This window comes from Eschrichtius robustus, chromosome 12 (assembly GCF_028021215.1).
Source record: "Eschrichtius robustus isolate mEscRob2 chromosome 12, mEscRob2.pri, whole genome shotgun sequence".
In the NCBI taxonomy this organism is placed as follows: Eukaryota; Metazoa; Chordata; class Mammalia; order Artiodactyla; family Eschrichtiidae; genus Eschrichtius; species Eschrichtius robustus.
Window position 1 is genome coordinate 86,374,918 of NC_090835.1, and position 10,299 is coordinate 86,385,216.

Here is a 10,299-nt window from a genome sequence, read left to right on the forward strand (position 1 = left end):
GGAGTATTGTGAGGTTTAGTCACTGTGAAATGACCCATAGAAGAATAATCTCTTTATTGTGTGTGTATCAGTGCTATATGTATGACATATATGTGTGAGAATTTATGTGACATTTCGTATCTTGATTTCACTGCTTAATTAACCAGTGACATGAGGGAAAGAGATGAACATCACTGGACATTTTAACAATTACTTGAGCCTTCTCATTTTCCTTACTGACAAAACATCCCTGCAGCTGGCATGCCATCACTGGTAGAGTTTTGCCCTTTGTCTGGAATGTCCAGGAGATAGTATTAAGCGTTCTTAAATGAATTAAATGAAGGATAAATTCACCACTCAGATTAGAGTACTGAAAACTGAAAGCAGATGAAAGAATAGGGTCATAAAGATTCAGGTTTGACAATCCAATTCTTCTCTAAATCAATAACTTCTTTCTTGATATTCCTTGATATGGATACTAAATCGCTTCATTTAACTTAATTTTGCCATATATTCATCCAACATTTCCAAGCCAGCATCTTTGATGCAACCTTTCATTTCTAGCACCTCCATTACTGTCCTATTTCACTCTCTTAAACCATGCTTGCACAGACTTCTCCCACTTTCCTCTCTATATTACCTTACTTACCTTTTCCCGCTCAATAGCAAAGTTAAATTCATAACCCTTTACTCCACTCCAAGGGCCTCATCATCACTGTTGAAGTCTGTCTTCCTAACGAACATTTGATTGAAAGAAACAAAAAAGAAAAATCTGGTTCATGTAGGATCTCTTGAACCTGAGGCAACAAACACAACAGATTCACATCATCAAGCCTGAGGACTCAGTGCCATTGGCAGTACCATTGAGGAGCATGAAAGAAAAAGAACAGAAAGAGGAAAAAAAGTAAGACGGTTCTCGGTCGATTATCTTTTAGAAGGCATTATTCTTTCAACTGTGCTTTGGTCAATGAAATAGCTGTGGGCTAAGGAGAAGCAAATCTGCCCAGTGATGATCCCTTCTCTGTGCTTCTCTACTCTTCTACCTCCAAGCATGATTATCTTCTATAGTCAGCAGAAATAGGGGGCAATGGATCATCAGTCTTTCTGAGCAAGTAATCTGGTGTTAAGACATTTACTTTGGGTGGAGTGAACCCGCTAGAGCTCGTTAAGTTAATTCACAGAACAATTGGTGATTTTGCGAGACTCACCAAATCCTCACTAATTTCTAATATGAATGAAATGAGCCATATGCCGCGGGGGTGTAGCTCAGTGGTAGAGCGCGTGCTTAGCATGCACGAGGCCCCGGGTTCAATCCCCGGCACCTCCACTTAAGGAGTATCTTTGTTGGGAACCACTACAGAATAACAGTAATTATTCTTTACAGTGGCTCAGCACCTCCCAGGGTTGAGAAAAGTGCAGAAGTTAAGTGAATCCACAAGTGTTCTGATCTAGCCAAAATAGTGTCACCCATCCTTATTGGGATTATGAAAAGAGGTCAGATTTTTGTCATGAGGAGTCACGTATCCTTATTGGGATTATGAAAGGAGGTCAGATTTTTGTCATGAGGAATTATTCCCCTCTCAGTAATTTACACAAATTACCTGACCACACATTCCTCCCTTCAGTTCCTAAAGTGAATCCTTCAGAGTACTGATTTAGGGAAATTAGGGATTTTACGCTGTCAAGCTTTCCTTGACATCACTCAATAACCCCCCTTTCCACACTGTTTTTATCTTTTTAAATAAAATCATGCCTTTTATTCGTAAGTTCCAATCACAAAGAAACACCAGAAAAATCACCTAAAGACTTTGGAGTCCAAATAAAAGTTATCAGGGGAATAGAGAGGAAGCAAAATGCCCCTGTGTCTGTTAGCCATAACAGTGAAAAGACCACTTCCACTCTGATTCATGCATCCATGAGTCCTGAGGAGAGAGACACATTCCCATTATAAGTCACTGATTAAGAGTATTCACCATATCCTAGATATCATTACACAGCCCCCAACCTCAGAAAGTATTGTCTCTCAGCTCATACAATAACCAAGTATTCAAAAGGTCATTCCGCCATCCTATCAGGCCAGCTGCTTCAGGGTTAGGGGCTTATGGTGAGGCCAGTGAATTCCAGAACATTAGCCCATTGCCAAATTTTATTTGCTATAAACTGGCTTCTAGTCTCAGAAACAATGCTGTGGATGCTGTTGAATATGACATTCAGTAAATCCATGGTTGGTGGTTTTGGCAGAAGCATTGTGGGAGGTGAAGGAAAATCCACATCCAGAATAAATATTTATTCCAGTGAGATATACACTGTCCCGCTAATACAGAATTGGTCAAATATAATGAACCTGACACCAGGGGTTTAGCTGCTTCCCCCATGGAATGATAGGTTGTGACGGCTCAAAGTTTGTCTGTGATACTGGTAGTTTAGTCACTTAGCAGTGGTTTGAACTACATCATTTCGGTGCATAGAGGTGCATGTTACTGAGCCTGTGTATGACCTCTGTTCCTGTCATCATGGCCAGTTTGTCCATAAGCTCACTGGGCAAGTAGAATGGTGGCTAAAGAGAAGCTTCCAGACATCAACAGAATGGGTCATCGTGTCCAACTGCCTATTAGATCCCCTCTGAGGAGGTTGGTCTCTGGAGGGCATTTACATGGAAATAAATATCCTTAGACTCTGCACATTTGGGGAATTCTATCTACCCGCCTCTTTCCCAGACCTCTCTGTCACCACTTTTTCAATAATTTTCTTTCCAAGCCCCTAATCACCAGCCAAACTATTAGCCACCTCTCATGAATTAGTGTAGATCCCTACCCTACAAGCAAAATGAACAGTCATGTGCCCTGCTTGAAGTAACGCCCACTGAGAGAGTTTACCTTCACCACCAACATTCAGGTACCATGGAAGCTGCTCATCTTTGTGTGGTCCCAGTATATGAGCAGAACCACCTATAAACCAGGTCTGGTTCTTTTTTTTTCTTCTTCTTCTTTAGTTGTAGGAACTCCCTATGAAGCTATAGAGGTAGATTGAAGAATGGAGGATTGTACCAAGTGTAGGAGCCACGGGAACATAAGCTACTTTCTCATGCAAATTACTCATGTGTGTAGGCCCTGCTCATATATTCTATTTATACTTGAATATGAAATGATGCTGTGCACTGTTTATTACCTCACAGTGCTAAATGATTTCCTTGCCTGGCTAACGAAGGAGCCAATCAAAAGCTGATTCGGTTGTAGTCTCATTTTCATTTTTGAAGGAATTTTTGTGAAGAAATTCTGTTATGATGAGATATGCCGTTTCAAATTTTCTAAATTTTGTGACAGTTGCTTTCCTGTCAGTTGGGAATATTGTCTCGAGTGTTTAGTCTGGTAATATTTATGTATACGGTATTCTTTTAGCAAATTCACAGCATCATTGGACTCCACTTCTCAGCATTTTTGGAGATTGTGCGAGATGAAAGAAAAGAAGAGAAAAATAAGGGACCCGCCCCATAATATTTTCTTTAGTTTCTGAGCCGTACCTGGGTCAACTGACAGGATGTAAAGGAGCGGAAAGGCTTTCTATTGAATCCCTCATTATTACCTCTTTTCAAATTCTCCCACCTTTACGTGTTCATCCAATACTGCCAGGAATTGGATGCAACTGGCATACGTGGAAGGCAATAGATTCCAGGTCTTTCCGGATAGGCAAGTATATTGGACAATTAGGCAGCCATGCTTAAGGAATCTGAAAACGTCTAAAAACGGAAGTTGAAAACAATCTAAATATTAAAAAAGAAATGTCAGGAACATAGACTTTCCAGGTGGCCGAAATAGCTCAGTTGGGAGAGCGTTAGACTGAAGATCTAAAGGTCTCTGGTTCGATCCCGGGTTTCGGCAGATTAAGGGTTTTTAGTTGATCCCAAGGGTGAGTTTCCTTCCTGGGCATTAATAAGGAATGTCGTAATGCAGCAGCCCCCAACATTTTTGGCATCAGGGGCCGGTTTCGTGGAAGACAGTTTTTCCACGGACGGGGGTGTGGATGGTTCAGGCGGTACTGCGAGCGATGGAGAGCGGTGGGGAGCGACGGGCAGCGACAGATGAAGTTTCGCTCGCTCGCCGGCCGCTCACCTCCTTCTGTGCGGCCTGGTACGTAACAGGCCGCGGACCGGTACCTATTCACTCGGATGATGCCCACGAATGTTGAATTCCTTTAGCATGCTAAAGCCTAATTGCACAATAAAAACAAGGTTGCGCCACAGTTCACACTTTTTGTTTTGTTTTGTTTTGTTTTCACATGATGTGCAAGCACTACTAATAAAAGTAATAACAATAAAATGTTATGGTTCATAGATGCACGGGACACTGAAAAACTTGAGGAAAGATCACTGAGTCGCTGCAATGCGTAGTGCGCACAGCAGCAGTGGGAAGGGAAAAGGGTGCCACGTGCGGCCTCTGTTGCAATTACTCTCCCTGAGAGCCCGAAAGTAGCCGTAGACCATGCGTAAATAAAGTGGCTATGTTCGAATAAAACTTTATATATGGACACCGAAATTTGAATTTCATTTAAACTTCACGTGTCACGCAATACTATTTTTCGTTTTATTTTTCACCTTTAAAAATAAAAAACGGTACGCCTTTCGGCAGCACTTATACTAAAACTGGAAAGATACAGAGAAGATTCCCATGGCCTCTGCGCAAGGATGACATGCACATCCATGAAACTTTCCAAAACCATTCTTAGCTCGAACGCAACAGTTTACCAGCCACTAGGGTAGAAGAGTCCATTATAAATACTCAGAACATCAAGCAGACAAGATTTCAGTAGCCTTTTGCCAATTAGAAATAACTGGAGAATAAATGTAAACACACGGGACCTGAACCCCTAGGGATTCAAACTTTGTTTCCCCAGATTAAAAATTCTGAAACTTACCCAGTGAGCTACCCGAATCTACAGGTCTAGCTAGTGGACATGTATTCAACTAATTTATTTGGTAGATATTGTCCTAGTCGCAAACTCCTTGGCATTCTCTTTATTGCAGAGAAAATTCCATTTGAAAGAGATGCTATAATGCCTCACTCTCAGGAATACTTTGTTTTCCTCTCTCCTGTCTTTCTGTCCTCCGTTCCTTGAGGCGTCCAGAACCAGAGCTGTAGCGTCCCCTACAAAAAGTCACAGCAGGGTTTGCAGGCCATATTGCTGCATTTAAGGTGTTTTATTTCGTGGTACATATTATGAATTCATTCCCTTCTTTCTAATTTCCCCACAGCATTGAGAGCTGCTCAACATTAAGAAATTATGTAGGACCACCCCTTTCCCTGTGAGTGATAATGACATTTTCAAACGGAAATGAATCCAAGAGTCATTCTATCTGTCTTTTGACTTCAGGATTCCTGACTGTAAAGAAGGATCTGGAGCAGGTGTTCTAGGAAATCTGCTTGGCTTTGAAACTTGCCTTGTTACATGTTGGCTGTGAACTAGTGGCCAACTAATTACTTCACCTCTTAGGGAGTCTGTTTATCAAGGAGGTGATATAATCATTTAATGTAACCCATTGTTATTACTATTATCCACTTGTTACCTCCAGCTACATTAAACAAGCACTGTTTTTTATTTTGAAAGTTTGAAAAAATAAATGTGTCATATTGACCACAGTCAGAACTCAACCGAGAGTTCTGTGAGCAGGATTTCAACTTGCCCTCGGGAAACCCAGCAAGTTTCAATGCCTCAAAACTCAAACTCTCCAACACCTGGCAGTAAGTGATGCTCATCATCTATCACTCACTGGGAAGAGGCTTCTTGATTCAGTTCAAGTGCACTTGCTCTTAGATTTGGGAAAAGTTTGAAATCAATAAATTAAAGGGCATAAATAAGAAAAATAAAAAAGTGGAAAGACCCATCCCCAATTCCTCAAGTTTGGTGAGGGTGGGGGAAGCAATGTACATTTTCTATAGTGAAGAACATGGGACTTACAGGTAATTTCAGTTAAAGGAAACATCATCCTACTAAAAACATGAGCCACATTTTTGTTTCCTTAGCTTTTCCTCCACCATATTCTAGAAGGTGATAAGCTAGCGATCAGTGCCTGGTGTGTGCTGGGAAAAAACTGCTGCTCCCAGAGCTTCCTGCCTATTCAAGTAATGGAGCCACGACAGAAATCTAGAGAGAAAGTTATAATTGCCTTATTTCAAGGGTTTTGGGGTTTCTTATGTCTTCTAGCCCACTAATCCTTTAGGCAACACTGCAGGTCACAAAATGGCTCTAGATTTTTCTATGAATGAACCCACAATGAACTTATGGAATCTTACTCTAGCCAAAATACATGTGATTTTAGAACTTTAATTCAACAAGTGTCTGAGTAATCTGTTTGAGCCACTGGCCTCTCAATTCAGACTGAAATTTTGAAGTCCCCATGTTCTGTAACAGACAACAGAGTCATTCTTACCATCCTCAGAGCAAAAGTTGAGGATCCTTTGACGCTGGCCATCTCCTCACCCAGACCTAGTATTTCAGTCAACTCTCTGGTCTAGCAGTCTTATTTCATCCACTACGTTGTACTCCTTTATTGTTTCTTATTCATTTTAATGCTCAGTGTTTCCAAGATTGTCTCAAAGATACTATAATCTGTTGAGCATACTATCATCTTTAAGCACTTTCTTACATTCTGACACAGAATGATATTCTAGATGACAGCAAATTCTTACAATGGGGATCTGTATGAAGAAATTAAGTTGTGGGGCTAGTTCTCCCAGTTGTTCCTTGAGTGTCACTGATTCTAGGCTCTTCTTTTCCTTCTTCTATTCACCTCTTGTAGGTTGACAAGTGTGAATAGATCCTAGGAATGTACCTTTCTGCCTAGCATGAAGATGCCTTTCTCTTCATGTAGCCTGGGAAGAGAATGCAATAAAGGAATTTCAGAAATAATGGAATCGTACATAAGGGATTTTTGTACTAACAATTTCAGGTTCTGGAAACACAAGGCGGTTAGATATTGCCATTAAATTTTATTCCAGAAGTACAAAGAGGAAGGGGGTGTAGCTCAGTGGTAGAGCGCGTGCTTAGCATGCTCGAGGCCCCGGGTTCAATCCCCGGCACCTCCAATCGCAGGTGAGTGTTTCTCCTTGTACGTAAGGAGACCAGCTCCTTGTGAGTGTTCGTACTTCTACCTAAAACTGGCCTTCGCTTTTTGGAATCACTTCTATCCTCACCATATTGAGCTACCTCCTTATTTTGCGGGGGGAAAAAAAAAAAAAAAAAAAGAAGTGAAATATGGGAATTCCCTGGCGGTCCAGTGGTTAGGACTCCGCGCTTTCGCTGCTGAGGTCTTGGGTTAAATCCCTGGTTGGGGAATTAAGATCCTGCAAGCCGCGCGGCGCCGCCAAAAAATTAAAAAATAAAATAAAATAAAGTGAAATACATCTAGTTTAGCATTCAGCAAGTTAGTTTAAGTAGAAATAATGTAATTTTAAACGGCTTTTTAAACTAATAACATCAAACTGTAAATTTAAAAAGCAACTTAAAAGGATTTAAATATGATAAGATATAGAAAGACATACTCATAATTTCTCAGATCTTCATGCACTTTTGAGTCGAAGTGACAAATTAGCTCTAATATATCACACACTGTAACATGCTCCCTCTGCACATGACTATGTATGAAACCAGAATATGTCATGCAAAATATGCCTCTTTGACATGAAAATTATTTTGAGCTGAAGTTAATTAAGATGCAAAAAAACACACAAAAAAGCTCTCTCTACCCTCCCATATCTGCCCAAAGGCAGGATATAAACTCTCCTTTTACTGGAGACAAACTCTTATCAGCCCAGAGACACACCAGAGGAATCTGCAAACAAATCTTACTCCACTAGTTTCCTCCCATATATTTAATTACCCACAGTTTTCTGCCCTTGGAAGATGAAAACAGCATTCCTCGATCCCGTCATTTGTCTACAAATTTACTGTTCTTTGTTGAATATACTTCATTAGCCGCGGTGCTAAGCCGCCACTTTGAGTTACTTTTTGTTTAGGTTTCTTCTGCGTGATGCCTGTTGCACACATTAACAAGCTCTGTTTTTCTCTTGTTAACCTACCTTTATGTGTAAGAGTGCCAGCTGAAAGCCTAAGTTGAATAAAGTGTTGTCTCTCCCGTTGTAGTATGCTTCCCTCTCCACATTCTATACACCAAGCAAGTTGGACAGCACCCCATTAGAGCTACACACTATTAAAATGAGTCAAGTCCTCTGATCACGCACTTGGGATTGAAAGCAATTACAAGATCCTCTAAAATTTCTAAATCCTTGCTTTTCATTTCTAGACTTATTCTCGGAGAACCAGTAGCAAATAATGGAAATCAGTGGGGACAGGTATTTTTCCGAATTTCTTGGATTATTTGAGAATAGAGTGCACGAAATGAAGTACTGGGTTCGGTTTCTAGCACCTTTATTCCTGCCCTTTTCTTTTATTCTCTTAAACCATGTTGGCACAAACGTTTCCCCCTTTCCTCTTTATATTCCCTAACTCACTTTTTCTTGCTCATAGCAAAATTAACTTCATACCCATTTGTTCCTGATCCCTTTCCACTCTAAGGCCTCATCATCATTGGTGATGTCTGTCTTCCCAAGGAACATTTAATTGAAGGAAACAAAAAAGAAAGATCTGGCTCATTCAGGATTTCCTGAAGCCAAAACGACAAACATGGCAGATTCACATCATCAAGCTTGAGCAATCAAATCCATTGGTAGTATTATTGAGGAGCATGAAGGAAAAAGAACAGAAAGAGAGAAGAAAAAAAAAAGTAAGACATTCTCAGTCAATTATCTCTTAGAAAGCATTATTCTTTCAACCGTTCCTGGGTTAATTAAATAACTGCAGTCCAGGGAGAAGCCACTAGACTGTATCCAGTTTAGTAATTTCAGAAATAGTGTAATTTAACCTGGTAGACTTTCTCCAGCCAACTCTTAGCTTACAAAAAAAAAAAAAAAAGACGGAGAAATAACATTTTATGAAACAGCCAGAAGAAGATAAAAGTAGGGGGGTGTAGCTCAGTGGTAGAGCGCGTGCTTCGCATGTACGAGGTCCCTGGTTCAATCCCTGGCACCTCCACTTAGGTTTTATCAGCCCCTTTTCTCATATCCTCTGCGAAAAGAAGGGCAGTGGATTGCTTTTATAGTTTTCCCATTTTTACTGCCTCTGGCTTACCACCTCCCAGGGCAGGGCATCAGCAAAATGAAGACAAGAAGAAGGAGAGAGAAAGAGAGGAAGAGAGGAAGAAAGGAAGGAAGGAATGAAGGAAGGAAGGGAGGGAGGGAGGGAGGAAGGAAGGAAGAAAGAAAGGAAGGAAGAGAGGGAAGGAGGGAAGGAGGGAGAAGGGAAGAAAGGAAAAGAAAGACATTCCCATCAGACATTTCACTTCCAAAGCAAGAAGCCTGCCACCACAACTGGCATATGCAAATAAAGACAGGACAGAAAAAGTACAGAATAAAGGGGAAGATAAACAGCCCTATTCTTTTAGTTCTTTTAGTTGTATGAGCAGTCAGATCTGCATCATCTAACAGACAAGAGAAAAGCTTTCACCTGACTCCCCTGCCTCCCCCTTCTCATCCCCACCTCCTTTCCCTCCACCCCTCCATCCATTACTGGACGCAAGCAGTTGAGGTGGGGGAAGTGGATCCCAAATCTTTCTGAGTGAGTGACTGAGAGAACATTGAACAACCCAAACAGCAGCGCTAAGGAATGACGAGACTGTCAACGTGAACACTGGGAACATTGTTGGAAGTTTCAGGGTTGGAAGCTATTAGGTGGCAGGAATAGTTTGATTTGGGTGGAAATTAGGCTTAAGGCGTTAAAATTTTTTGTTAGAAGCTGGATTTTGGCAGATGATAAATTGGGTCTCATTGGAGATTTTCACGGGCCATGTAGTAGAAAACACCCAACCCCATACACACACTCCTGGCTGAAATAAAACCGCAAGGATTTTGGCGAGTAATGAATTAAAATGTCTTCCCTTCTACATTTCCTACATTTGCCCACTGAATTCCAGTTTCTTGTTTTTAGAATTTTAAATAAAGTCATAAGGTGGAATACGTGATTTAACATCACACCAAAGATTTCTGAGATGCAACCAAAGGGGTAGTGTGTGCAGGGTTGGGGAGATGAAGAGGGAGGGATAAAAACAGATGGATGCATAAATTTCTTGTGTTTCCTAAAATAAACACTATTGGTATAAACAAAGAGCTAATTAAAATTATAGAACAACTTTGTTGCTATACATAATTCTACATTAGGTGAATATATCAAAATCAGTTCCATTTTCAATTTTTTTTTTTTGGATGCTAGTTT

General features: G+C 40.7%; 5 non-coding genes across 5 annotated transcripts; all 5 read left to right on the forward strand.

The window, feature by feature from the left end:
* The first annotated feature begins 1,234 nt into the window (after positions 1-1,234).
* TRNAA-AGC (transfer RNA alanine (anticodon AGC)) lies at positions 1,235-1,306 on the forward strand. The gene has a single exon. It is a non-coding gene; the product is annotated as a tRNA-Ala (tRNA).
* Positions 1,307-3,784: 2,478 nt separating this feature from the next.
* TRNAF-GAA (transfer RNA phenylalanine (anticodon GAA)) lies at positions 3,785-3,857 on the forward strand. Its single transcript has one exon. It is a non-coding gene; the product is annotated as a tRNA-Phe (tRNA).
* Positions 3,858-4,588: 731 nt separating this feature from the next.
* Positions 4,589-4,695, forward strand: LOC137774287 (U6 spliceosomal RNA). Its single transcript, XR_011075816.1, has one exon. It is a non-coding gene; the product is annotated as a U6 spliceosomal RNA (small nuclear RNA).
* Positions 4,696-6,986: 2,291 nt separating this feature from the next.
* Positions 6,987-7,058, forward strand: TRNAA-AGC (transfer RNA alanine (anticodon AGC)). Its single transcript has one exon. It is a non-coding gene; the product is annotated as a tRNA-Ala (tRNA).
* Positions 7,059-8,991: 1,933 nt separating this feature from the next.
* TRNAA-CGC (transfer RNA alanine (anticodon CGC)) lies at positions 8,992-9,063 on the forward strand. Its single transcript has one exon. It is a non-coding gene; the product is annotated as a tRNA-Ala (tRNA).
* The last annotated feature ends 1,236 nt before the right edge of the window (positions 9,064-10,299 follow it).